This window comes from Heliangelus exortis, unplaced genomic scaffold (genome assembly GCF_036169615.1).
Source record: "Heliangelus exortis unplaced genomic scaffold, bHelExo1.hap1 Scaffold_131, whole genome shotgun sequence".
Lineage (NCBI taxonomy): Eukaryota > Metazoa > Chordata > Aves > Apodiformes > Trochilidae > Heliangelus > Heliangelus exortis.
The window spans coordinates 190,690-217,228 of NW_027285950.1; the positions used below are offsets into that span (position 1 = coordinate 190,690).

The 26,539-nt window shown below is 47.6% G+C and overlaps 1 protein-coding gene and 1 long non-coding RNA gene across 6 annotated transcripts in view; both read right to left on the reverse strand.

Annotated features, from left to right (window-relative positions):
* LOC139790699 (maestro heat-like repeat-containing protein family member 7) overlaps window positions 1-26,539 on the reverse strand; it is a 90,843-nt gene that overhangs the window by 5,450 nt on the left and 58,854 nt on the right. The window lies entirely within an intron of this gene.
* Window positions 1,898-2,602, reverse strand: LOC139790684 (uncharacterized). The gene is made up of 3 exons (XR_011723571.1): window positions 2,455-2,602; window positions 2,246-2,360; window positions 1,898-1,984 (listed from the first exon to the last, which is right to left on the reverse strand). It is a non-coding gene; the product is annotated as an uncharacterized lncRNA (long non-coding RNA).

Below are 26,539 nucleotides of genomic sequence, written 5' to 3' on the forward strand. Positions count from 1 at the left end.
CTTCCTTTGGGATGCGAGGCCTGGTGCCTGGACACCAATGTCAGAGGGGTCTCCATGGTAACCATGGTGGGGTGGATCAGAAAAGCCCAAGCCCTGGGGGGCCCACTCCCAGGAGGGCACCTCTCTCAGGAGACAGCAGCTCCTCTGGGTGACTGTGGAACGTCTGTGGCAGAAGAGGCACAAGATGTCTATGGAGAAGAAGGAGAAGGGCTGCTCCCAGCCCAAGGGGCTGTCGATTCTCAAGCTGAGACTCCAGGTGGACAGGAGGGAGAGGCCAGTGCTGGGACAGTACTGCCTCGGCACCAGGGCTGGGCTTGCAGGCACCATGGGGGCTTCTGTGCCACAGCAGACACCTCCAGCCTGTTATAAATGACCGGGACTCAATATTCTGTCAATAGTTTAATTTAATCAATAAAATTGCAATAAGCAAAACCGTGCTGGGTGCGTGGGGAGTCTCCGCTCCACTCAAACGCACACCGTAAAGTTTAATCCTTTATCTTATATTCCATACCTTAGTACATATTCATAACTATTCTAATACATATTCATAACTGTGGCACTCGGTGCCATGGTCTAGTAACTGCAGCGGTAGTGGATCAAGGGTTGGACTTGGTGATCTCTGAGGTCCCTTCCAACCCAGCCAATTCTGTGATTCTATGATTCTATGAATACTGGAGCAGAGAGACCTGCAGCTGTGGAGGACCTGTGGCCAGGGGTCCTCCTGACTGTGCCCAGTCTCCTGGCTGGGGCTGGGTGGGCACCCTGGGGTCAAATCAAAACCCTGGGGTCATGATCACCCTACTGAGAAGGTGATCAGGCATTGGAATGGGCTGCCCAGGGAAGTAGTTGGATTCTCCGTCCCTGGAGATATTTAAAAAGAGACTGGATGTGGCACTCAGTGCCATGGGCTGGTAACTGCAGCGGGAGTGGATCAAGGGTTGGACTTGATGGTCCCTTCCAACCCAGCCAATTCTATGATTCTGTGATTCTATGAAATGCCCCGTGTGCTGAGCACCAGCCTCTCCCCCGGCTTCCCGGCAGGCGCTGCGCATGCCGATGGGGATGAAGGAGAGAGCAGGACAGCAAAGGCTCTGTGGCCCCTCCTCAGCCACCCCTTTCTCTGCTGACAGCCACCTCCTTCCTCTCAGCCAGGCCCAAGCCAGCGCGTTACCCCCGCCCCAGCCCCAGGCTGCCAAGGCGGCTCCGCCTGACTCCGCCTCGCTCACCATCTGTGGATCTCCTGACAGTGCCACTAAGCCCCCGAGTGCCCGCAGACGGATTGTCTGACTGCCATGCCTCAGGTAGGCGTGGAGGAGGCGCAGGTCACTCCAATCCTTTCCCAGGCCCTGGCAGCCCAGCAGCTGAAAGAACAACAGCGGTGAGAGATGGGCAGAGCTGCGGGACCCTGGCACGCCTTTGCCCCCAGCCACAGCCTCCACACCACTTGCTGACAGCACCCTGGTCTCTCCCCAGGCAAGGAGCACCCCTTGCTACTCGGATCGCTCCCTGGCCAGCTCTGCAGCCCGGGGCCTGGGTGCCTGGGGACTTCTCTGTCCCCGGGGATGGGGCTGCCAAGGCTAAAAGGGGCTCTCACCTGGCCAGCAATCTGACTCCTCTCTCCAGGGTGTCCGCTCGCAGCATCATGTCCCAGCCACACTCCTTCTGGATGTTCTGGACATGCCCTTCACAGCCAGCAGCGTGCAGCAGAACTTTAATGCCCTCCACTGCCAACCTGTGTGCAGAGCAAGGTCCAGTTACACACAGAGCAGGGGCCCTGGCCCAGGGCCCAGGGGAATGAATGGCAGGGGAAGGGGATGGCACACCCCAAAGGGCTGGGTTGATCGATGCCAGGCTGCTTCTGCTCCAGGATCACTGCAGCCAGGGAAAGCTTGTAGAGCAGGGTCATGAGGAGACTGGGGAAGAGCCCTTCCAGGATCCTCTGACAGCGGGGCCGCTGGCTGAGCCTGTACAGGACCTGGCTTGCCTGCAGAAAGACACAGGGACAGCTCTCAGTGCAAGGAAGCTGCTGGGGCATATTTGTCCTTGGGGAGCTCACAGGGCAGCCTTGGGGGGCTGGAACAAGGGGGTTGGTGCAGGGCAGGTCCCGGCTGGCCCCCAGGGGCTGTGTCCACAAGTGCTGGAGGAGGGGGCTGTTGGGGGCAGGCAGGAGGGGCTGTGTCTCTTTTAAAACCTGGGGAGCCATCAACAGCCCTGAAGGTGAGCGAGGCCTGCTCTGGTCACTCACAGATGGGATAGCACAGTTTGGTCTCCAGCCCTGGATCACACTGAGCAGCCTGTCAAGGATTGTCTCAGCAGTGCTGGGCAGGGACAGCAGCATCTCCCACATGGCCAGCGCAGCGCTGCAAGCCAGAACACTCTGTTAGCAGGGCTGCCTTGGCCACTGTGCTGTGCCTGGGCTACGGAGCAAGTCCCCAAGGCTCTTGGGGCTCATACTTGTCACAGGAGGGACTGATCCTCAGCAGGCTCCTAACTGTTGCCTCGGGGCAGCACTCGCTCAGCAGCCCAAGCACCGATCTCAGAAAGAACTGCCCTGGTTCCGTGCACACCTCCTCCACATTTCTGTGGATGCACCTCAAGAGCTTTTCTGCCTGGAGGGAACAGAAGGGAGGATGGTGCTGCCACTGGGCTGCAACCATCCCCTCAGATGCCACACACAGGGAGGGGCCCCTCCCAGCAGCACAAGGCCCCGTCTCCCTGGCCAGGTCCTGGTGCTCCAGTCCCAAAGATGCAGCACAGGAGCTTGGGCCAGCTCTCTCCCCTTCCTCCTTCCCTCCCTCCCAAGCTGCAGCTGGAAGATTTTTCCCATTGTCCTTTCAGACCATGGAGTGGAGGTGCCAACACAAGGACTGGGACCAGAGATACCCACAGAGTATCCAGGACAGTGGGAAGGGGTGTCAGGGGCACTGGAGCTTGTCTGGACCTGAGGCTCCTTACCCTGGGAACAGCAGCAAAGCCTGGCTCTGCCTTCATGTCCCTGGGGTCCCTCCCAGCCTCAGGGAAGAACCCCCACACCAATCTGCCATGGCCAGGAGGTGGCCAGAGCCCCTTCCCACTGCAGCCTCTGCTCCTTTCTATGCCTCTGTACCCCTCAGGGTGCAGAGGGCTTCGGGGGAGAAACCTCCCTGGGGGGTTTGCACGGGGGAAACTGTGACCTGCTCTGGAAATGCCAGACCTGTCAGACATCCTGCAGACTCCTGAGGGTGGAGGGGCAAAGGTTGGCTATCAGATCTCTCAGACAGTCCTTGTCCTGCTCCTGGAACAAGAGAAGGTTATGGGGAGCATAACTCCAGCAGAACATATGCTGGAGCAGGCACAAGGCAGGTGACAGTCTCTGTAGGTACCTCTCCTAACTCTTCTAGAGCATCCGCTCATCATCAATAAAGATATTAAACAGCACTGGGCCCAACACTGATCCCTGGGGGACACCACTAGTGACCACCTGCTGTGGAGAGTTTGACAGACCAATGGTTGCAAGACAAAGGACATGGCAGTGTGAAGCTGGTTAGCGTATAGGCGACAAGGACAAGGTGTCCTTGTCACCAACTGTTATACAGTAACAGAATGTTGTGGTTAGCAGTAAGGGGAATGTAGCCCCCAAGAAGAATGTTCTAGAAACTGCAAGGCGTTGCCTAGCTACATTGCGTCAGTAGCTAAGAACCAATGAGGAGCTTAGTTTTTGTAATATGCATGAGCTGATTAAGGACCTTATAAAAGTGTAACGAATGTTTAATAAAGTTGAGACTTGTTGATCATGATAGCATGAGTCTTGTCTCCCGTGGCTCCGGTTATCCAACAACCTGCCAACTGGATCAGCACCGTTCAGCACCACTCTCTGGGCCCGGCCCTCCAGCCAGTTCCTAACCCAGCACAGATGCCCCTGTCCAAGCTGTGGGCTGACAGCTTTTCCAGGAGAATGCTGTGGGAGACGGTGTCAAAGGCCTTGCTGAAGTCCAGGTAGACCACATCCACAGCCTTCCCCTCATCCACCAGGCGGGTGACCTGATCATAAAAGGAGATCAGGTTGGTCAGACAGGACCTGCCCTTCCTAAACCCGTGCTGGCTGGGTCTGATCCCCTGTCCATCCTGCAGGTGCTGTGTGATTGCCCCCAGGATGATCTGTTCCATAACCCTGCCAGGCACTGAGGTCAGGCTGACAGGCCTGTAGTTTCCCGGGTCTTCCTTCCGGCCCTTCTTGTGGATTGGCGTGACATTTGCCAACTTCCAGTCATCTGGGATGTCCCCAGTGAGCCAGGACTGTTGGCAGATGATAGAGAGAGGCTTGGCAAGCTCTTCTGCCAGCTCTCTCATCACCCTTGGGTGGATCCCATCTGGTCCCATAGACTTGTGGGGATCCAAGCAGTTTAATAGATCACTGACTGTTTCCTTCAGGATTACAGGGGAGCTGTTTAGATTCTTGTCTACAAGCTCCAGAAGCCAGCTGTCCTCAGGATAACCTGTCTTACTGTTGAAAACTGAGGCAAAGAAGGTGTTAAATACCTCAGCCTTTTCTTCATCTTTGACAGCTATATTCCTGCCCATGTCCAGTAGAGAATGGAGGTTTTCCTTGCCCCTCCTTTTGCCATTGATGTATCTGTAGAAGGACTTTTTGTTATCCTTCACAGAGGTGGCGAGATTCAGTTCAAGTTGTGCCTTTGTCTCTCTAATTTTCTTTCTACACAACCTAACTATGTTCCTAAATTCCTCCTGAGTAGTTAGCCCTTTTTTCCATAATTGGTAGGCCCTCTTCTTAACCCTAATTTCTTTCAAAGTCTCCCTGTTCAGCCAGACAGGTCTCTTCCCCACCGGCTCGCCTTTCGGCACACCGGGACAGCTGCTCCTGTGCTGTCATAACTTGCTCCTTGAAGTACGTCCATCCCTCCTGGACCCCTTTGTTTTCAAGGGCTGTTTCCCAGGGTATACTCTGGACTAGTCTTCTGAATAGGCCAAAATCTGCCCTCCGGAAGTCCAATGTAGAGGTTTTATTGACGACCCTCCTTGTATCCCTGAGTATTGAAAACTCTATTATTTCATGATCGCTGAGTCCCAGACATCCACCGACCACTACATCTCTCACCAGCCCCTCTCTGTTTGTGAAAAGAAGGTCAAGCGGGGCTCCATCCCTGGTAGGCTCATTTACCAGCTGGAGCAGGAAATTGTCTTCTATACACTCTAGGAATCTCCTAGACTGCCTCCTCTCTGCTGTGTGGAGTTCCCAGCAGATGTCTGATAGGTTAAAGTCACCCACGAGAACAAGGGAAGACGATTTTTAAACATCTGCCAACTGCTTGTAGAACAATTCATCACCCTCATCCTCCTGACTGGGTGGTCTGTAACAGACTCCCACCAGGATGTCAGCCTTGTTTGCCTTCCCCCTGATTCTGACCCACAGGCACTCCACCTTATTATTACTGACTTCAATTTCTATGGAGTCAAGAGACTCTCTGACATATAGGGCTACCCCTCCACCTCTCCTACCCTGCCTGTCCCTTCTGAAGAGCCTGTAGCCACCCCTGGCAGCACTCCAGTCATGGGAGTCATCCCACCACGTTTCCGTGATAGCGATTACATCACAGCTTTCCTGCTGCACGATGGCTTCCAGCTCCTCCTGTTTGTTGCCCATGCTGTGTGCATTGGTGTGCATGCACTTCAGCTGGGCTGCAGGTTTGGCTCTTAACTTGGGCCGTCCACCCTTGGGCTCCTTTCTGGAGAGCCCGGTTTCAACCCCTTCCCCCTTCAAACCTAGTTTAAAGCCCTCCTTATCAGCCCCGCCAACTTATGGGCTAGAGTCCTTTTTCCCCTGTTAGATAGATGCAGCCCACCTGGTATGCTGAAATTTGGCCCACAGTCAAAAAACCCAAAGTTCCTCCGGTGGCACCAATCCCTTAGCCACCTATTGATGAGATAGGTTTTCGTATTCCTCTCCTCATTCATCTCCTCTACTGCAGGAACTGAGGCGAATACCACCTGTGCTCCTGTCCCATGAACTAATCGACCCAGGGCCTTGAAGTCCTTTTTCATCACCCTGGTACTTCTTCCATTACTGTCAGCACTGCCAGCCTGGACTACCAACAGTGGGTAATAATCTGAGGGTCGGATTAGCTGAGGGAGTCTCCTACTAATATCCCTCACCTGGGCACCGGGAAGGCAGCAGAGCTCCCTGTGGGATGGGTCCGGTCGACATATAGGGCCCTCAGTTCCCCTCAGAAGGGAGTCACCAAGTACAACTACCCTTCTTTTCTTCTTTGTAGCTGTAGTTGTAACCCGTCTGGTAAACAGGGGGCGAGCAGGAGGCCTTCCAGGCAGATCTTCCTCTTGTCTGTCCTCTGCCTGATTCTCTGAGTCCAGGGCCTCATATCTGTTCTCTAAGGGCACCTGGGGAGATGGTGGGGTTTGGGAGGGGACTCTTTTACCTCTTCGATGACGGACCTGTTTCCATTCCCCCCCATTCCCCTGGTTTGTGTCAACTGCCTGATGGCAGGAGGGGCAGGGCTTCACCGTCTCCTTCTGGACTTCTTTTGGGGTTGAAAGGGTGTGACTCCACCAGTCAATTTCCCTTTCACTGTCCCTAATACTTCTTAGTCTCTCCACCTCCTCCTTGAGCTCTGCCACCAGGCATAGTCATTCACCTGCTCGCATCGCACACAGACCCCATTCTCACTGTCCTCAGTGAGACTCAGGTGCTAACACCAGGCTTAAACACTCTGCACAGCCAGAGGCCTGGACAGCTACGTCCATCTTAGTGTTCCTCTTAAGGGGTTCCATCTGTGTGGACACACCCTTCGTCTCAACAGCAACAGCTTTCGCTTTTTTTGAAACCATTGCTGGCTGTGCCCTTCCTGCTTGCTCTGCCTGTGCCAACTGCCTCGCTAACTGCCGTGTCACTTTCCTGTTTGCCTCGCTAACTGCCGTGTCACTTTCCTGTTTGCCTGCTCCTGTTTGCCATGCTCCGGGTCGCTGGCGCTCCCGGCAGTCACTTAAATCCCTCGTGGCTGGGCTGGGTGCCGCCCCCTTATCACCTGATTGGCCTCACCGGAGACCCTGAAGCAGAAAAGTTATGCAGCACGCTCCCAGGAGTAGTTTGAATCCTCTCTCCTCTCTCCCCCCTCTCCTCTGGACACCCCCTCTCTACAAAAGTCCTGTCACACCAAACCACCACAGCTTGGAATGAAAATGGAGCAAGTGTCTCCAGAAATTTTACAGCAGATTTGATGGTTGCAGTTTCTCAGTATAATTTGTGACAAGGTTTGAATGTTCTGTGGGCTCTTGCCAGCTCTTCCAGGAGAATTGCTGGCTGGGCCCTGCTTGGCCTTGGTGGACCTATCCAAGGGACTTTGTGGGCTTTCTGACTCCTTGGGGCCACTGGAAGGGCGAGCAGTGGCCTTCTTGCAGATGTTGTGCTCAGTTGTGACACAGCAGCATAAGTGGATGCAGAAGGCAGACCTAGGGAAGTGGAAGTTGAAGTTAACTGAGGTTTAATTGTACCTCAGCTGAATCACTTCTGCACCAGCCTGATTTCTTGATCTGAGAAATGTGGAGCTGTTTGTCTGTTGAGATCCTTTGTTACTGTGACTTCATTGTACCTCTAAAAGTTGTCGCCTTAAAACTGGGGAAAAGGTGCATATCTTCACAGCTGATAAGGGGGACACTCAGTACTTTTTCTTGAAGTGAGCAACTTGCACAGGCTCTGAAGCTCCAGGGGTAGCTCCAGCCAGTTGCAAGATGACTGTAGTGTTCAAACTGGTTATAAACCAGTTCCATTTGGCGTTTGGTAATTCAGCCCAGTGTTGGGCAGGCTTGTTACCTGTTTTGCTCTGAGCTCATTCTGACATGGGCATTTGGAATGGGTTTTTTCTCGCTGAGATGCCTCCCAGCTGGTCTCTGACCTCTTCTTCCTGGGCGGGTCACTGATTTCACACCCCAAAATCCTCCCGCAAAGCCACATTCTTGGTCATGAGGAGTGTGGCTTTTTTTCAACCTGGTACCTCCTAATCTTTATCGGTAGAACGCCTGCAGGTATCAGACACAAAGAGTACAGTGTATGCTCTGGTCTTCATTAGAGCAGTTCATCATTTTGAACTAGAAAATGTCAAGTGATGAGGTTTTTTGTCCAACAGTTATCTCTGTAGAGGTAGCATGAGCTCTGGGATGCAGTGGAAGTGGGAATAGGGATGTACCTGTGTTCAGTTGAATCCTCTATGATGTTTTATATGGTAGTCATCTCTCTCTTGTGAGAGCTGCATCAGCAGGATGCAGGTAGGATATGAGGTGTATCAGGACGTAGATAAAAGCCTTATCCTTAGAAGAAGCCACCTAAAAAGGGTAGAATAGCATGCAGAAGACCTTCCCAGGTATTTTGGGTTCTTATGTCCTGCATGAAGCAGATCAGCGTAGCGTGAAGTATCGAGTCAGACACTTGTCTTTAAAAGGTACTTATGAGGTGGCAATTTTTGTGTGGAATGTTTGTCTGGCTTTGAAGTAAGGCAAGTTTTATTTTCATTGGGTTCTGACTTGATAGAAGATCCATGAAACTTTCTTTGGAAGGAGTTCCTCTTCTCACACCTTAGTATTTCTTCAAAACCCCTATTGAAAATAAAACCTAAAAGTTTAAACTCTTCACCCCTCATTTCATCAAACCGTTTTTTAGTAAAATAGGGAGCAGAAGGGGAAGGTTTTTCAGCTTGCTACTTGGTTGGCCACACAGCCTGAGTAATCTTTGTATTTCCAAATGTGCAGTTGGCCACATTGTGAGGGATTTTGTGCTGCAAGTAATAAAACTTTATGTGCACACACTACCTGGTCATGAAGCATCTCTTCAGACACTGAGTGCAATATGAAAGGGTCAGTTTAATAAAATAAATTCCCTAGCTTCAGTGTAGTATTTTGGGAAATCTGAAAATGTTTTCAGATGTGCTGGTGGTTGAACAGGCAAGTTTACTGACCTTCTAGCTTCTGAGAAAGAGAACTGCATCCCTAGCTATAAAAGAGGCATCCAGGTTTCAGGAATTGCAGCTTCAGTTGTCAGTCACACTTCTTTCAGTTATGCATAGAAAAAAAATCACCATTCCACCAGCACATTTATAGAATTTATTAAGTAGTTTGTGTCAAGCCACTGAAAACATGCTATGAATAATCTGGGAAACAAAAAAAAAAAACAACCAAAACTACAGTTGCTTAAAAAGGAAGTGACAGGGTGTTGATGGTGAGTTTCAGGAAATGGTGAGGATAAGGGAAAGGTAGGAGATAGAATATAGCACATAGCAGTGACAGAGGGGGATTCCTTCTTGTTTGTTTGTTTTAATTGCTAACGAAACCATGGGAGGGATCAATTGAAATCCTTCTATTTTCTTGAAGGCAAGACCAAGTTGAACACAGTGTTTTTGGCTCTCCTGGGTGTGAGTACTGCTAAAAGGAGAGCTTGCTGGCCCCCAGGGACCGTCTGTGAAGCTGCGGGATTTGGGCACTGGAGAGCTGGAGGCAGGAGAAGGGTAAGAGGAAACAACCAGCTGGTGGGATCCTGAGTGGGATCCTAAGTGAGGAAGTGGGATTGTAGCCCAGGTGACTTTGTAACTTTGTCTCTGTGTTAAATGTTAATGCTGTGGGTATGTGTGTGTGGGAATGAGACCAAATGTAGCTGTGAAGTGAGTATCCTTTTATACCAGGAATGAATGTTACCTGATGTATGCTCTGAAATGTAGAAACTGTGAAAAAGGGAAGAAAAAACAAAAACAAAAACAAAAACAAAAAAAAAAAAAAAAAAAAAAAAAAAAAAAAACAAAAAAAACAAAAAAAAAAAAAAAAAAAAAAAAAAGGGAGGCGGGAGGGGGTTGAGTTTTATTACTGGGAAGTGGGCTTCACTTGCTGTAAGTGTAAACTTTGGTCTAAATGGGACAATCAGTGGTCAAAGACCAAAGGTGTAAAAGGGGACTGGCAGGGATCAGGCCGGGGATGTGCCCAGCAGCCACTGCCATGCAGGAGCACAGCAAAGCAGCCGAAGGCCCCTCACTCACTCACCTGTCTCCAGCAGCTGGGCCATCTTCTTTGGAATGGGGAGACTGCTCTCTTCCACCTCATCCTCCACCCAGGCCAGCTGGGGCTGGCTCAGGGACCTCTGCTCAGTCCTGAGGAACGAGGAGAGGCCATGGGGGGTGGGCATGGGGGAGGCAGAGCTGCTGGCCCCAAGGCTGCACGGCCTGCGGGGAGAGCCTGTGGGGCGACGGGGGCTGCGTGGGGGCAGGAGATGTCTGGGACCGGCTCTGCACGGGGCAGGGAATCTCCCAGGGATGGAGGCTCCTGGGCAGCCTCTGAAGAACCACAGCCCTCAGGGGCTGGGCAGAAGCTCCTGATGGACAAACCACAGAGGCCTTTCATGAGCCCTCACATTTCGTAGAATCAGAGAATCAGAGAATCAGAGAATCCTAGAATCCTAGAATCATAGAATTGGCTGGGTTGGAAGGGACCTCAGAGATCAAGTCCAACCCTTGATCCACTCCTCCTGTGGTTCCCATGCCACCATGGCACTGAGTGCCACATCCAGGCTCTTTTTAAATATCTCCAGGGATGGAGAATCCATTACTTCCCGGGGCAGCCCATTCCAATGCCTGATCACCCTCTCGGTAGGGTGATCATGACCCCAGGGTTTGGATCTGACCCCAGGGTGCCCACCCAGCCCCAGCCCCTGGCTCTTACCTCTCTTGGGGACCAAGCAGCCTCTGGGAATTGCCATGGTCCTCTTGGGAACCACGGCGGCTTTGGCGAGATCCGAAAAAACCAGACATGGCTCAGGGCTCCTAGGCAGCTCTCTGCTCCTGTCTGATCCTATCACTGTCCTCTTGGACACTGAGCCAGGGCCACCCTGGCACTAGGAAGGGACCCGGGGTCCAGGGGTGTCACCAAGATGGAACAAAGGTCCCATTGTCACCTGGTAACCGGGCCAGGTGTGTACAGGCAGGCACTGGAACATCCACACCCAAGTCTGACATGCACAGGCACCATAAATCACCTTTTCAACAGCCAGCTCTCTCAGCTACTCAGTACCTTTTTCCAGAGTGGTCCACTTGGCCACTGCCTCCATCTCTGGCCAGCTTTCCCAACTCTCTGCCTTCTCTCTTATTTCAGGAGATTGCACCATCATCCCAACACCAAAGCAAGCAGGTGACAAGTGTCTCACCTTCATGCCAGCCAAAACTCTTTCACACATTTCACAAGTCCTACAGAAAAAAGTTTCTCTGACTCCAATTCCTCCTCTTGTGATGAGGGAAGAGCGGCCTCACAAGGACTTGCTGCTCAAGCTTTTACAGAAACCTCTCTCTTCACCCTTTGGACAGGATTTGCTCTCTCACCTTCATCAGAGCTCTCCCCCACATGCTCCATCTTTGCTGTGCCTTCAGTAGCACAGGGCTCAGCTGCCTTTCCTCACTGCCTGACCACAGGGGCAACCTGTGGGGAACTGATCCCAAACCCCCACTCCCTGTCCCCCTGTGTCAGGAGGGGGAAGCAGCACTGCGTGGTGCAGGCTCTGACAGAACATTGACCTGGGCCACCACTGGCCAAGGGACAGCAGGAAAAGCCACTGACAAAGCTGGACTGGAGGCCACACTTGTGCTGGAATTCTCACACCTGCATCTATGCCTACTGAGAACAGACCAACATATTGACAAGAATTAATACATAGAAACAGGGACAGCCACTTCCAAAACCTCCCAAATCTGATGGACTCAGCTCGGTATGAAGGGAGGATGTGTTGTTTCTCACTAAAAAAAACCAAACTATAAGTCAGTTCAGTCGGGATTGCCACAGGTAACCTGGTAGAGCCACTGCCCAGCTTACTGCAGAACAGAGCAGTGGGGTCAGACAACACAAAGCCAATGCCCTTTGCCCAACACCCCCAGACTAAAGAGCTTTAAAGAACAAAGTGTAGCCTATAGAGCAAGTTGGGCAACAATGAGGATGAGCCTTTATTAACCAGGCTGTCCCAGCACCCCTTAAGCACAGGGGACATGCACAACCCTGCTTAAAGGATTGGCTGGGTCCCACTATCTCTTTTAGGGAAAAACAGAGCATTTGTCCCCTGCTTAAATCCCCCACTTTCTTCAGAGGAGAAGAGGAAAAAGGGAATGAGGGAGAGAGACTTCAAGGTTAGAAGAAAAGCAGTAGCACAAATTTCATGAAGTAGGAATAGGGAGAGTGAATGACAAAGATGTACAACACAGATAAACATGGAAACTGCCTCCTCAGTTGGTAATCCTGGCTCCACCACACTTGTCCCCCACTGGACTCAGTCGCAGATAGAGCTGCCCAAGTGACAGACCCCAACAGCCTTACAGCAACCAAACTGGTCCTGCCTGGCAAGGCAGAAAACAACCTGTCTGCATGAACTCTGCTCTTCTACAGCACAGAAACAAGAAACAGCAGCAGCAGTACAGCATGCAGCACAAACCAAACAGGCCCCAGCCCAGCCAACACACCAGCCAGAAAAGCCACCAGGGGATTCTTTTCAGACCCATTTCATACAGAGCACCATGGGAAGGAATATTGGCATTAGTCCACTTGGGTCACCGGAACTATCCTCTCCACCCCAGGGGCACAGCTGCTCCCTGTTGTGGAATGTTAGAGAGGTTTGGAGAATGTTGGAGAATATTCCTGAATATTCTCGAAGAGATAGGAGGTGCGACCCCTTTACTATGCCCAACCCCATGTTTGGGAGGCCAATTAGATCGGCCCATACTCCGGTGCTACCTGCACCAGGGATTCGCTGTGCTACAGGTAAACACACCGGGTGTCCAATAAAAAGTTATGTTGGTGGCAGGGGTGTGGTCACGGAAGCACTATATAAGCGAAAGTTGCTGCGCAATAAACCAGAAGTTCCTTTGTCAACCATATTGGTTGCACGCATTTTCTTTGCCGCTCCCGCAACTGGCACCCGAACCGTACTACAGGCCCTGAACAATCAGAAAGTCTGAAGAGCCTTGAAAAAGTCTGAAAAGTTTCGAAATCAACAGGCAAATCCTGCGGAAGACCGATCTTCACTAGGGACGCCTGGTGGAGGACCGAACCATCGACAGCACCAATCACAGCTCGGCAGGTAAAACCACTGAAACCAAATAACTTGGCTGGGAACGGGGCTCCAAGAAAGCACCGAAAAAGCAACGTTTCGGTTGGCAATAAATTCCTCTCGACGCAGACGTAGAGAGGTGATTCGCAACTGAAAGAAAAATGAACGAGTTCGTTTGCTGCTGGGGAAGGGCTACCGGTTCTTAGTTATAAAAAGTTGTAAAAAGCCCACAGAAGGCTCACACAAAAGCCCATAAAAGGCTCGGATTAAGGCTGCACCAAAATAATAAAGGGATAGTTAAGCGCGCAGAAAATAGAGAACGAAGTAGCCCTAGACTTTCTATATTTCTATTCTATTCTAGACCTTTTTTATTAGTTTCTTACAGAAACATGCCATAAAAGATGTGGATTTTAGAAAAGATCCGGCGGCGCTTGTAGCATACGGCCACACATATCAGTTTTTTACTGACCCTGCTAACTTATTTGATGAGAAAGAATAGAAAAGCTTAGGAGATATTTTGTGGTATAAGGTAATAGAAGAGGATAAGACAGCTCGTAAGTTAATGAAACCATGGCATACAATGATTACTTGCTTGCACCGTTATCAGACAGAGAAGAAAATCACCACTGTAGCTTCGGCAACCTTAAAAGGGCAGCCGATACCAGATTTGCATCAATTAGGAGTTGATTACGACCCCTGTCCCCCAGAGGGAGACGAAATAGTTGTACAGCTTGCTCAAAATTTCCAGCGAAGTTCTGACGCAACCCGCTGTCCCCTGCCCCCCCTCCCTCTGATGTGGCCTGTGCCGGCCATCTTGAGCCATGTGGCTCGGGATGTGCGGACGGGACGGAAGTGACCGCTTGCAGAGCCGGAAGTGGACTGAATCAGAGTCCGAAAACCCTATGTCCCGCGTCATCCAGTGAGGGTGGCTCCAGGGCTGGTCCCGACCTCCATTGGGCCCCGCCTTCGGCCCCACCCCTACACCGTGCGTTATCTGACGGGGACGTTCCCGGCCCACAGCACTCCTCCCCCCCTTCCCTCTCCCTCCCTCCCTCCCTCCCTCCCTCCCCCCCCCCCCCTCCCCGCCGCAAGCAGCCGCTTTTCAGAAATAAAAGCCTGCTGCACGGCACTACCGCACCTTAACGATTAATTGATCACAAATGCATGAGCAGGCCCTTAATAATAAAGATTATGATTTATCCTCAGTTTTAGATACCCTGCCACAAGTTTTACCGATCATATACACAAAAGCTAATCAGGGAAATGTGGAGTTGGAGTATTACTCTTTAAATTAGAAATTGCTAACACAATTAAGAGTTACCATAAATGAATGCGAGTTGCATGGTGAACCAGTTAAGCAAATGGTAAGTTATATCTGGGGCTCAGGACTGTTGCTCCCAGAGGACATAAAAGGAATTATGAGAATGATCATGACTCAATCACCTTTACTGTTATGGCGAGCCCACTGGCAAACATTATCTCACAGATTTGTAAACATTCCTAGAGAACAAAATGACCCCCTGTATGGGATAACAATAAATCAATTTATGGGTTGTGGACAATATGCTAATTTTGAGGCACAAGCAAGATTAGGCCCACATATAATAAGAGAGTTCATGAGATTTGCAAGGGAAGCTATGAGTAAAGTTAGAACTACACCAGTTGTCCCATCTTACATGTCAATTAAGCAAAGCAGAGATGAGCCGTTCTCACAGTTTGTAGATAAATTCACTGATGCCATCAACCAGGCTTGTGTACCAGATCAAATGAAAACTACATTGCTCCGTCAGTGTATCCTAGACAATAGCAATACTCCCACGAAAAATATAATTTCCTCCATGCCATCAGAAGCATCAATTGAGGAGATGCTGGAACGGTTATCTAGAGTACCAGTAGGGACTCAGGCAATGTTAATTGAGGCAATACAAGATGTAGGGAAAGGTAGGGTGCAAGCCCAGCAGCAAGCTCTTGCAGCCCAACAACAAGCCTTTTTAGCCCAACAGCAAGCATAACAGCAAGCTCTCACAATCCAGCACCAAGCCTTAGCAGCCTTAGCCCCGTTACATCCTGCCGACGCCAGACAGACGCAATGATCAACCGACAAATGTTTTCGCTGTGGACACACTGGACATCTTTGAATGCATTGTCACAAAGCCACAGTCTGGTGTCAACACTGTAATACGAACACTTATGCTACCAAAGTCTGCAGATACCTGGGAAACGGATCGACGAGCGCGAGGAGCCATGGCACAAAGACCCCAACTGCGGCTCTAGTGTGGACCCCTTCGAATAACAGCAACCAGCCACTTCCACTCCCCTCCAGCAACCAGCCACTTCCACTCCCTTCCAACAATCAGCTACCCCCACCTACCTCCAGCAACCATCCACCCGCACTTCCTTTCAGCAACCAGCCATCTCTACCTCCCTTCGACAACCAGCCAATTTCCACTTCCCTTCAACAACAACTCCAGCCACCCACCTCCCTCCAACCAGCAACCGGTGGAAGCCTCGGGCTGGACCTGGCAACCGCAGTAGATGTGATTCGCAGTGACATCAAGCCCCAAAAGATCCCTACGGGTATCACCGATCCAGTGAAATATCAAGAAAAACCATGTGGAGCCCTTTTATTAGGACGATCGTCTGCTGGACTTAAGAGTTTGTTTGTCTTGCCAGGAGTAATAGACAGTGACTATACTAGAAAAATTTGTATTGTAGCTATGACTTGGACACCACCTATGGTAATTCCAAAAGGAACTCGAATTGCCCAGCTAGTCCTGACACAACAATTAACTGATGCAGCAGCCGTCTCTTCAATTCATCACCATCATGCCCACAAATGTACAGGCCCCTGTTGGCCGAGACGTACTAAGTCAGATCGGAGCACGCCTGATCACAAGAGACCATTTTTATTGGTAGTCACTCCTTGGGCTTTCCCGATCCCATTGACATGGTTATCATCACAGCCAATATGGATCGAGCAGTGGCCGCTGAAGCGAGAAAGCCTCAGACAAGCACACATCTTAGTACAAGAACAGCTAGAGCAAGGGCATATACAACCATTAACTAGCCCTTGGAATACTCCAATCTTCGTAATTAAAAAGAAGTCTGGCAGGTACCGTTTATTACATGATTTACGTGCATTTAATTCCCAGATGGAAGCAATGGGAGCTTTTCAGCCCGGAATGCCTAACCCCACGATGCTTCCAGAGCATTGGCATCTACTTATAGTAGACCTAAAAGACTGCTTCTTCATCATACACATACACCCACAAGACACAAAGCAATTTGCATTTACACTCCCAGCCCTTAACAGAGAAGCCCCTGCTTCACGATTTGAGTGCGCAGTGCTCCCACAGGGCATGGAAAACAGCCCAACTTTGTGTCAACTGTTTGTAGATGCAGCATTATTGCCAGTATGGCAAGCATGGCCAGATGCCTTAATTTATCATTACATGGATGACATACTAATAGCACAACAAGACCCGTTTACTGAGCAGCAGGAACACTTTAACACAATAGCTAAGTCACCAGGGACTCCAAATAGCACCTGAAAAGATACAACGTACACCACCATGGAAGTACCTAGGATGGCATATTACTGAGTCACAAGTTAGACCTCAAAAAGCTGCTCTCCATTTGACTCTTAATACCTTACTTGATGTACAACGATTCCTAGGTGATGTTCAATGGTTACGCCCTGTGATCGGTATAACAAACGATCACCTAGAACCGTTACGACCACTTCTTAAAGGCACCTATCCTGCCTCCCCTGTTACTCTTTTGGCAGCTCAACAACAGGCCATAACTGAAATTGGCCTGACAATATCTCAGCACTCCGTGGATCGCCGTGCTGTAAACTTACCCATAGACTTAACCATCCTTACGGGTAAACAACATTTACTCGGAGCTCTCACGCAGTCCAAAAAGAAAAAGGGGGAGACAAGGTCTGATGATATCCATGTGTTAGAATGGATCTTCGGACCACTACAGCCAAAAACTACAATCCAAACAAAGATTGAGGTATTGGCCCTTCTAATTTGTAAAGGCCGAACCTGTATTATACAAATTACTGGAGATGAACCTAGCACAATTTATCTTCCAATGAAGCAAGGAGAGTTGGACTGGTATTTGCAGCACTCTCCAGACCTACAGTCAAGTCTCCTAGAAGCACCGCAAGCCGTTGATCTCTCTCCGTTGCGATCTACGGTGTTAAAGTGGATGTCCCTGCATGAATGGATTCCCGTTCCAAAACGATCTGAGGAACCCCCTCAAGATGCAGTAATGGTTTTTACCGATGCAGGAAAACGTTCACAACAAGCCGCAGTGACTTTGCAAGATAAGGAGCAATGGTGCCATGAACTCCTGTCCTCACAAGAGGACGATACCCTACAGACTCTAGAGTTGGCAGCCATTGTTTGCGCCTTTTCACGCTGGCTGAATGTACATCTTAATGTTGTCTCAGATTCCCTATATGCTGTGGGAGTTGTACAGCGAATTGAGGACGCATATCTCAAAGACGTCGCAAACTGGCGATTAAATGACTTATTTCGTCAGCTGCGGACTGCCATCCAACAGAGAGATCAACCTTATGCTATCATTCATATTCGGAGTCACCAATGGTCTGACGGCCTAGGAGAAGGCAATGCCCGAGCAGACAAACTGGTTTCGCTATCCGTACCCATGGACGAATTTACTAAGGCAAGGAATGCGCATGCTACCTTCCACCAGAACACCAGAGGACTCCATCGTCACTTCCAGATTTCCATGGATGAGGCCAGAGGCATCGTAAAAGCCTGCCCACAGTGTAACCAAAAGGGACTTGGTCTCGGCCTCAGAGTTAATCCCCGAGATCTTGGTCCAAATGAAAGATGGCAAGTGGATGTCACTCATGTACCAGAATTTGGAAGGCTTAAACATGTTCATGTTACTATTGATACTTATAGTCATTTTATCTGGGCTACAGCTCGGTCTGGTGAGAAAGCGTTGCAAGTGATGCAACATCTCACCCTTGGTTTTGCCATCATGGGTGTGCCAGAGCAGATAAAGACTGATAATGAACCAGCAAATACTAGCGACAAGTTAGCTCGATTTTTTCAACAGTGGGGAATCAGGCACATTACAGGCATTCCCCGCTCGACAACAGGTCAAGCTGTAGTAGAGAGGGCAAATCAAACATTAAAAGACTACCTGACGAAATTCACAGATTTACAAGACCCACAGGAGCGATTATTCAAAGACTCTACTTGTCTTGAATTATCTGTGTATATTCGGGGACCAAAAGTTAGCGCCAGCATATATTCATGGGACAATAGCCCAACAAGCTGACCCTTCAGAAGCTCCACTGTATGTGACCTACAGAGACCCCACCACGGGTATATGGCAAGGACCAGCAGAGGTTAAATATTTAGGCAAAAGTGATGTGTGTTTCCACCCTTACAGGTACCTTGTAGGTTCCCAGCAAGCAGACTCAGCCAGCACCTGCTCCGCCGAATTTGAAAGCATAAGCTCAAGAGCAGAGACAGCCGTATTAAGTGCTCAACATGTTCAAAGATAGAAACTGCCGTGTTGACTCCATCATAGGTTTCATTGTCATTTTAAACTTTGATTGTTTTGCCTTCCTGAACTTTGACCCTTGACAGAATGTCTGGGTTACCCTTGCGTGTCAGCTTAACACCACTTCCTTTTGTGCCAGTCTAGCGACACCAAAAAAAAACAACAAACAAACAAACAAACAAAAAACAACAACAAAAAAAAACAAAACAAAAAAAAAACAAAACAACAACAAAAAAAAAACAACCAAAAAAACCAAACAAACAAACAAAAAAAAACCACCCAATCGCCTTTTGTTACGTATTTAGTTGGTGTACCAGCCTCTGAAGAGACGTGGCCAATGTTTCAAGCAGCAATGAACCACACACAAGTGCAATTTCACACCGAGAGTCTATGTTCCACCAAGGCCAGTCTAGTTGCATGCTTAAGTGACTACGACACTTGGGTTAGTCGTCTGCCTGCTGGGCCCTATCCCCAAGAATTAAGCCTTATAGACTCTCTAAATGCCGCACGAAGGACGGGGAAACAGTTTGATGCAAACTAACTCCGTTTATTTGTACTTTTACACACAGTTATATACCTTTTTCTTATCTCGCATAACATATGGAATTACCTGATTGATTAGTTACAGTTAGCATGTTACTACGTGATTAGTTACATGGTAGGGAGATAACAACCTCTGTTTTACACCACTCATCTGTTTTTCAGGAGATCTTGCAAGCAAGGGAGTCTGTAGAAAGTCCCGTGCTTATCTAGCATGCCCGTGGCTATGTTCACTCCATGGTTTGAGTGATAACCAGCCTGTCTCCATCAATTGTTCTGTGCTATCAATACATGCTGCCTTTATTCCTACATCTCCCCCCTTCTGTTGCACAAGAAAAATTTTAGAAACAGTTCTATCAAGTATTCGCTGGATACATTGAAAAAGACAAGGCAATAACAAAAGCAAAATCAGAATTACAAACCCAGTATAACAAAGAATTTTAACAAAAGATAAAAGCCATCCTGTAAGTCCCATATCATGAAGCCAGGTTGTGAAAGCATCGCCGAGGGGGGTTATTTGTTGCTGAATCTTCTGTGTGTGACGCTTCAACTGCATGATGCTTGCGTGGATGCTGTCACTATGATCAGAGAGATTCATACAGCACATGCCTTCAAACTCCTGACAGCCATGACCCTGGGCTAACAATAAAAAATCTATAGCAGCACGTTTTTGCAATAAAGCGTGTCGCAAACTATTTTGATCCACTAAAAGATTATCTAAAATTTCAGTAGTAATATTTGCTTGCTTTTCAGCCCAACATGCTAATCTAGCGAGGTAAGTAAGCGCATTTCCTGCGGCAGCACCAGGAATAAAAAGAGCTAAAGCAGTTCTAGCAGCTACATTTAAAAGCTTAACATTATCATCACACTGTGGTGTGAGGCCTAGACTTCTTGCGTTACGAGCATGATATATAGGGTTAACTATCTGCCTTAATTCAGCATAGCGAGGAGCAAAAAGCATTAATGAGCCTAGATAGCAAGGTCCACCTACTGCATTACGTGGAATGCCTCGCCAGGCCCTATCACCGCAGATCAGAAACACTGTGGGGGGCAAAGCCTTAGCAGTTTTTCTAACCCAAATAAGTTTAATGTTAGCTTTTGGGTTATGTGTATTCCCTATCACCGGCATTGGCTTGGACCCATTGTACCCACAATATCCTGATCCCAGTCTATAATCTCCAGATGTAGGACTGATGTCCGGCCAGGTATCAGGGTATGCCCTAGCAGCATACTTAGGACCAAAGACTATACAAGTAGGTGTCCAGTTTCCTGATACATTGCCGACTGCCTGGGATCCCAATAGATTTAATTCTTGTGGATCCCAGGGGAGTGACTTAGTCAGCCCCAAAATCAGTTCTGCTGAACAATTTCCAAGTGAAGGGCTTGCTTCGCAAGATCCAGTTGAAAAGTCAGCAAACAGAGAAACATTAAAACCTGGGATACCTATGAGGCAGGTACGAAAAGGATCTGTAGCCGAGGCCATGGCAATGCAAAAATCAGTGGTGCCAGTTTCATTTGCCCATGTTACCCACATGTTTTGCCTTGGCGAGATTTCTAATACAGCATAAAAATATACAAACAATTGCAACATACAAAGCCATTTGTATAGCATTTTGAGTGTGCTGAGAGATCCGTGCTATTTCTGTTCCTTCGGCAGTCCTTCGCGATATGGACGAACGTTCTTTGCCGGATACCACTTGGGTCCTGCCTCTGTGGAAATACAAGCGTAGCCCCTGCCCCACGTGATTAAAGGAAATGGGCCTTCAACTTTCCCGGACTCCAAATCCCGTACTAGTACTGGGGGCTTTTCCTGAAATTTAAAAAGATGGTTACTTGCAAAATGCTTTGTAATTGGTGGGGCATTGTCTGAAAAGCAATTCAAGAAATTGAAAGTATATATAGCTTTTTGCAATCTTTCTTCTGGTGTACATATCAGTCCACCAGCTCCTCCTTTTTGTTTTAGTAAAAGTTTCTTAAGGGACTGATGGGAACGTTCAATAATTGATTGACCTGTCGGAGAATGGGGGATACCTGTCACATGTTTAATTCCCCATTCCGAAAAAAAAGGTTTTCAAAAGTTGAGAAGAATAGGCAGGGCGATTATCTGTTTTAACTGTTTGAGGAACTCCTAGAGAGGCAAATGCTTTTAAAAAGTGTTTTTTGGCGTCTCTGGCCTTTTCTCCTGTATGGCATGATGCATAAATAGCTCCGGAGAAGGTATCAATGGAAGAGTGTATATACTTAAGACGACCAAATTCGGAAAAATGAGTAATATCACTTTGCCATAGTTCAAGGCTTTGGAGTCCTCTAGGGTTAATTCCTCCTGCTAAAGGCTGAAAAGTAAATTGCTGACAATCAGGGCAAGCAGATATCAGCCGCCTGCTGTGAAGTGAGACCAAATTGTCTGCGGAGCCCTTTAGCGTTTGTATGGAAGAACATGTGGCTTAGGCGAGCCTGCTCAAAGTGATTAGGAAGAGGAAGCACTGACATAGTTAACAGGTCAGCCGCTTTGTTTCCTTCGGCTATAAAGCCTGGGAGGGCTGTGTGAGACCTGATATGCATAATAAAAAAGGCGTGTTGCCGTTTGTTGATAAGATCAATCAGTGCTCTGAGCAGATTATACAGTTGCAAGTTGGAAATTTCTCTGAGCACTGAAGCTTCTGCTCGGAGAACAATACCTGCTACATAAGCCGAGTCTGTAATAATATTACAAGGTTGGTTATTGAAAAGAGAAAAAGCTCTAGTCACAGCTGCTAATTCAACAAGCTGAGGAGAACCTGGGTGGAAGGTGATATCAGATTGCCAATCCTTGGTTTCAGGGTCTCTCCATACAACTACAGCTTTATGAGAGGCACCTGAACCATCTGTAAACACAGTAATTGCTTGTAAAGGAACTTCACTTCTCTTTGGAACTTCTGCAAGAGAAAAGGACAAGTGAAAGAGTTTATGCGGAGGGAAATGATTTGAAAATTGTCCCGTGGAGTCCTGTACGGCAATCTGAAAAGGAAGTGAATTCTGTAGGAGAAAAGAAAGATACAATTCAGTAACAGGCATATAAATTGTAGAAAAAGATTTGCCGGAAAGAATTAACAGTCGCTCTCTGGCTTTCATAATGATTTGAGAAAACATCTCTGGCCGCTGTAAAATAGTTTTAGAGGATTAATTGGGCAGGAAAATCCACTCTAGAATCAACAATGGATCTGTAAGCGTGGTGTCCCACTGAAAAATCATGCCACAATATTTTACACCATCCTCTAAAATTATTAATTGAAAGAATAAATTAGGGTCCCACCGAGAAGCTTGCCTCTGTTCGATGGCTCTGCAAACTCTTTGTAATGCTGATTCCGCAGAGGGTGTTAAGTGTCTAGGAGCCAGTAAGTCTGCGTCTCCTTTAAGAAGATCAAATAAAGGAGCCAATTCAGAATTTGAAATACCCAGAAGGGGTCGCAACCAATTAATAGATCCCAAAAGTTTTTGAGCATCATGCAGTGTGGCTATCTGAGTATTAATCGATAGCATTTGTGGAATTATGGAATGATTGGTAATTTTCCACCCTAGATAATTCCAGGGGGCCTGTTTTTGAATTTTTTCTGGTGAAACTTTCAAACCTGCCTGATCGATGGCAGTTAACACAGATTCTATTGCTTTTTGTAACTCACACTCAGCGGCAGCAGCAATTAACAGGTCATCCATATAATGATACAATATTACAGTTGGAAATTCAAGACGTACTGGGGCCAATATTTTGGCCACGTACCACTGGCAAATTGTGGGGCTATTTTTCATGCCCTGAGGTAAAACCGTCCAATGGTAGCGTTTGAGAGGTGCTCCCATGTTAATGCTAGGCACAGAAAAGGCAAATTTAGGTGCATCATCAGGATGTAAAGGAATATCAAAAAAGCAATCTTTTAAATCAATAACAATCAAATTCCATTCCCGCGGGATCATTGTTGGTGAGGGGAGACCTGGTTGTAACGCTCCCATTGGCTCCATAACAGCATTAACTTTTCGTAAATCATGCAGTAATCTCCAACCACCTGATTTTTTCTTAATTACAAAAATAGGAGTATTCCACGGACTGAAAGTTGGGACTATATGTCCTTTTTTTAATTGAATTTGTAGCAATTGTTCTAGGGCGTTAAGTTTTTCTTCTGATAAGAGCCACTGGTTCACCCACACTGGATCCTGTGTTTTCCAGGTTAATTGTGGGATTTCACGCCCCTCTACAGTGACCCTTGTTAAAAACCCGTTTCCAAATGCAATCCCCATTGTGACAAAACATCCCTTCCCCACAGATTCAATCGCACTGGCAATACAAAAGGTCTAACACTAGCTACCCTATTCTCTGGACCAATGATTTGAATAATATCTTCACTCTGATAACTGTTACCAATTCCCCCTATTCCTGCTAGTGGCTGTGCAGTGCGAATTAATTTCCACTGGCTCGGCCACTTAGCTTGGGAGATTACGGTAACATCGGCGCCTGTGTCAATAAGACCTGTTAACACAACTTGTTGACACCCGTTTTTAAGTTTACATTGTTTCAATGGTCTGTCCTTTGAGATCGCATGTGTCCAGTATATTTGCGGGCAGCCTGTAGATCCGAAAGCACCCTGCCGCGTGGCATCGCGTATGGATCGTGATCATCAGGAAACAGATCTGGCTCTCCCCCCGGATCGAAAGGATCGGACTCGAACGGATCGTCTCTCGGCAAATCCGGGCTGGTTACTTTGGCTACAGTTCTGACAGGGGGAGCATCTTTCTGCGCTCTTCCCTCTGGTAGCGGAGGGGCGCTGGGAACTGCAGAAGCGGCAGAAGGAGTGTCTGCTCGTCTCGATTCCCGCGCTTTAACCCCTTCAAATACTGTTCGCCAGGAAAAAAGGAGTTTGATTGCTTCCTGATCCCCTTGCGTGCTCAGGTCCCATAAACGGACCCCTGCTTTATCCCACAGTTCAGATTTAAAGACAGTAACAGCAGTAACATCTGGGAATTTATCACAAACCCATTTTAACATGAGCTTAAGTTCATGATCCGAGATTTCTTTCTGTTGCTTAAGCAACAGTTCTCTCATAAGTCTATAAACGTCCTTTTCTTCATGGGAACTCTGACTACCCATATCAATGTTTCTCCGATCTCACCTGCCAATCGCGAGGAGGTGCAAAATGGGGTGGCCACCCACTTCCAGGCTTCCTTTCAGCCTATTCGACGTTATCGGAGACTGCGGCCGGATGCTTCTTTCAGCAACTTCTACCCGGCATTACGTCGAGTTCCCCGGCGTCATGTCCAGCATCACGTCAGGGTCACCATTTGCCGCACAAAGGACGGGGAAACAGTTTGATGCAAACTAACTCCGTTTATTTGTACTTTTACACACAGTTATATACCTTTTTCTTATCTCGCATAACATATGGAATTACCTGATTGATTAGTTACAGTTAGCATGTTACTACGCGATTAGTTACATGGTAAGGAGATAACAACCTCTGTTTTACACCACTCATCTGTTTTCCAGGAGATCTTGCAAGCAAGGGAGTCTGTAGAAAGTCCCGTGCTTATCTAGCATACCCGGGGCTATGTTCACTCCATGGTTTGAATGATAACCAGCCTGTCTCCATCAATTGTTCTGTGCTATCAATACATGCTGCCTTTATTCCTACATCTAAATGCCATTTATTGTCTCTGGATGAGTAGCTTGTCCACTGATTGCACAGAAGTCATGAGGAGACAATGCATTACTACCAATGTTTTCCCAATGGGCAATTTCAGCCAGTGGTGCAACTACACCCTCCGTGGTGCTACTAACCCATCGCTTGGGACACAGCTTCCTAGGAAATTACCATCAGGGTACTTTTTAATTTGCGGAGATTTGGCATGGTTAGGTATACCATCCCGTCCCGTTGGAGGGCCTTGCACCATTGGTCAACTGAGCTTAGCTATGCCTCACGCACACCCGAACAGTACCCATCGTGTGCGGTGGAAGCGAGGCCTGGCCCAAATACTAGCGCAGGGATGTGATGACGATGTTAACCTTTGGTCCAAATGGCAGGTGATTGTTACTTCTATTTTTTGCCGGGAGCAGCTGCCGCTCGTGCACATCGGAACCGGAAGAAGTTGAGTTGTTGGGTGGTAAAGTATGCTAGTGATACCAGCAAGGTATTATCTGAATTAGCTGATGATTTATCTTCTGTACAACATGCAGTATTAGAAAATAGAGCTGCAATTGATTCTTTGTTTTTAGCTCATGGCCATGGTTATGAAGATTTTGATGGTATGTGTGATATGAACTTGAGTGATCACTCTAAATCGATACATAAGTAGATACAACAGTTATTAGAACATAATCAAAATATCAAGCAAGATGTAGTATTTTTCGGTATAGATGAATTAGTAATTGGTTTGGCCTCACCAGATGGCCTCAAGGTTTATGTAAGATTGGTTTACTCGTACTTTGTATTATCTTGATAACTGTAATGTGTCTTAGTTGTATGTTAGCGATACTTGATAAGTTATTTGCCAAAGCTGTTAATATTATGAAAAAGATAAAGGTTTTGTTGAAGAACGGTTTGAGGTACAAGGACATGGACCTCTATTAAGTACCAAAAGGTTGTGAATAGTTACATAACAAGTATATTAAGTAGTTACGAGATCACCATAAAAAAAAAAAAAAAAAAAAAAAAAAAGGAGAGAGAGAGAGAAAAGAAAAAGAGGAAAAGAAAAAGAAAAGGAAAAGGACATAGCACATAGTAAAATTAATACATACTGCTTTTTAAAATAAAAAAATAAAAAAAAAAAAACAAAAAACCAGACTTCGCCCGTTATGAATGTAGTAATTGAATGTTGCAATCTTAAATTTAACACAATTCGGCAACTATGAAGGTCCTAGGACTCCGTTATGCTATGAGCCGGTGAGACCTGGAGACGCTTATAGGGGCCCCCCGACAACATTTCGTCGGATAAGTCTCTCCTATCCTTCTTTTGGCTCTCTGCACTAGTGGACGCCAGACCTTCCTGATATTGAACAGAGCTCTGTTAAAGAGTGTGTGAGTATGAATGATGGTATGAAATAGAGACATGTCTTAAATGCGAAGTCGACTCTTACTTGATTAAGACAACAAAATCTGTTTGATAACTTGTTAACCAATTTGTTTGATTCATTAACTGAGTGGTTTGAATAGTTTTTAGATTATTTCAAAAGGGCATTACAACATTGAATGTATCAACCTGTTTGATTCATTAATTGAGTGGTTTGAGTAGTTTCTAGATTGTTTTAAAAGGGCATTATATTATTGAATGTATCCTTAAGTTTTGCACGTTTTTGTTATTTGCACTGTATTTGTTTGAAAATTAGCACTGCAAAAATTTAAACCAAACATG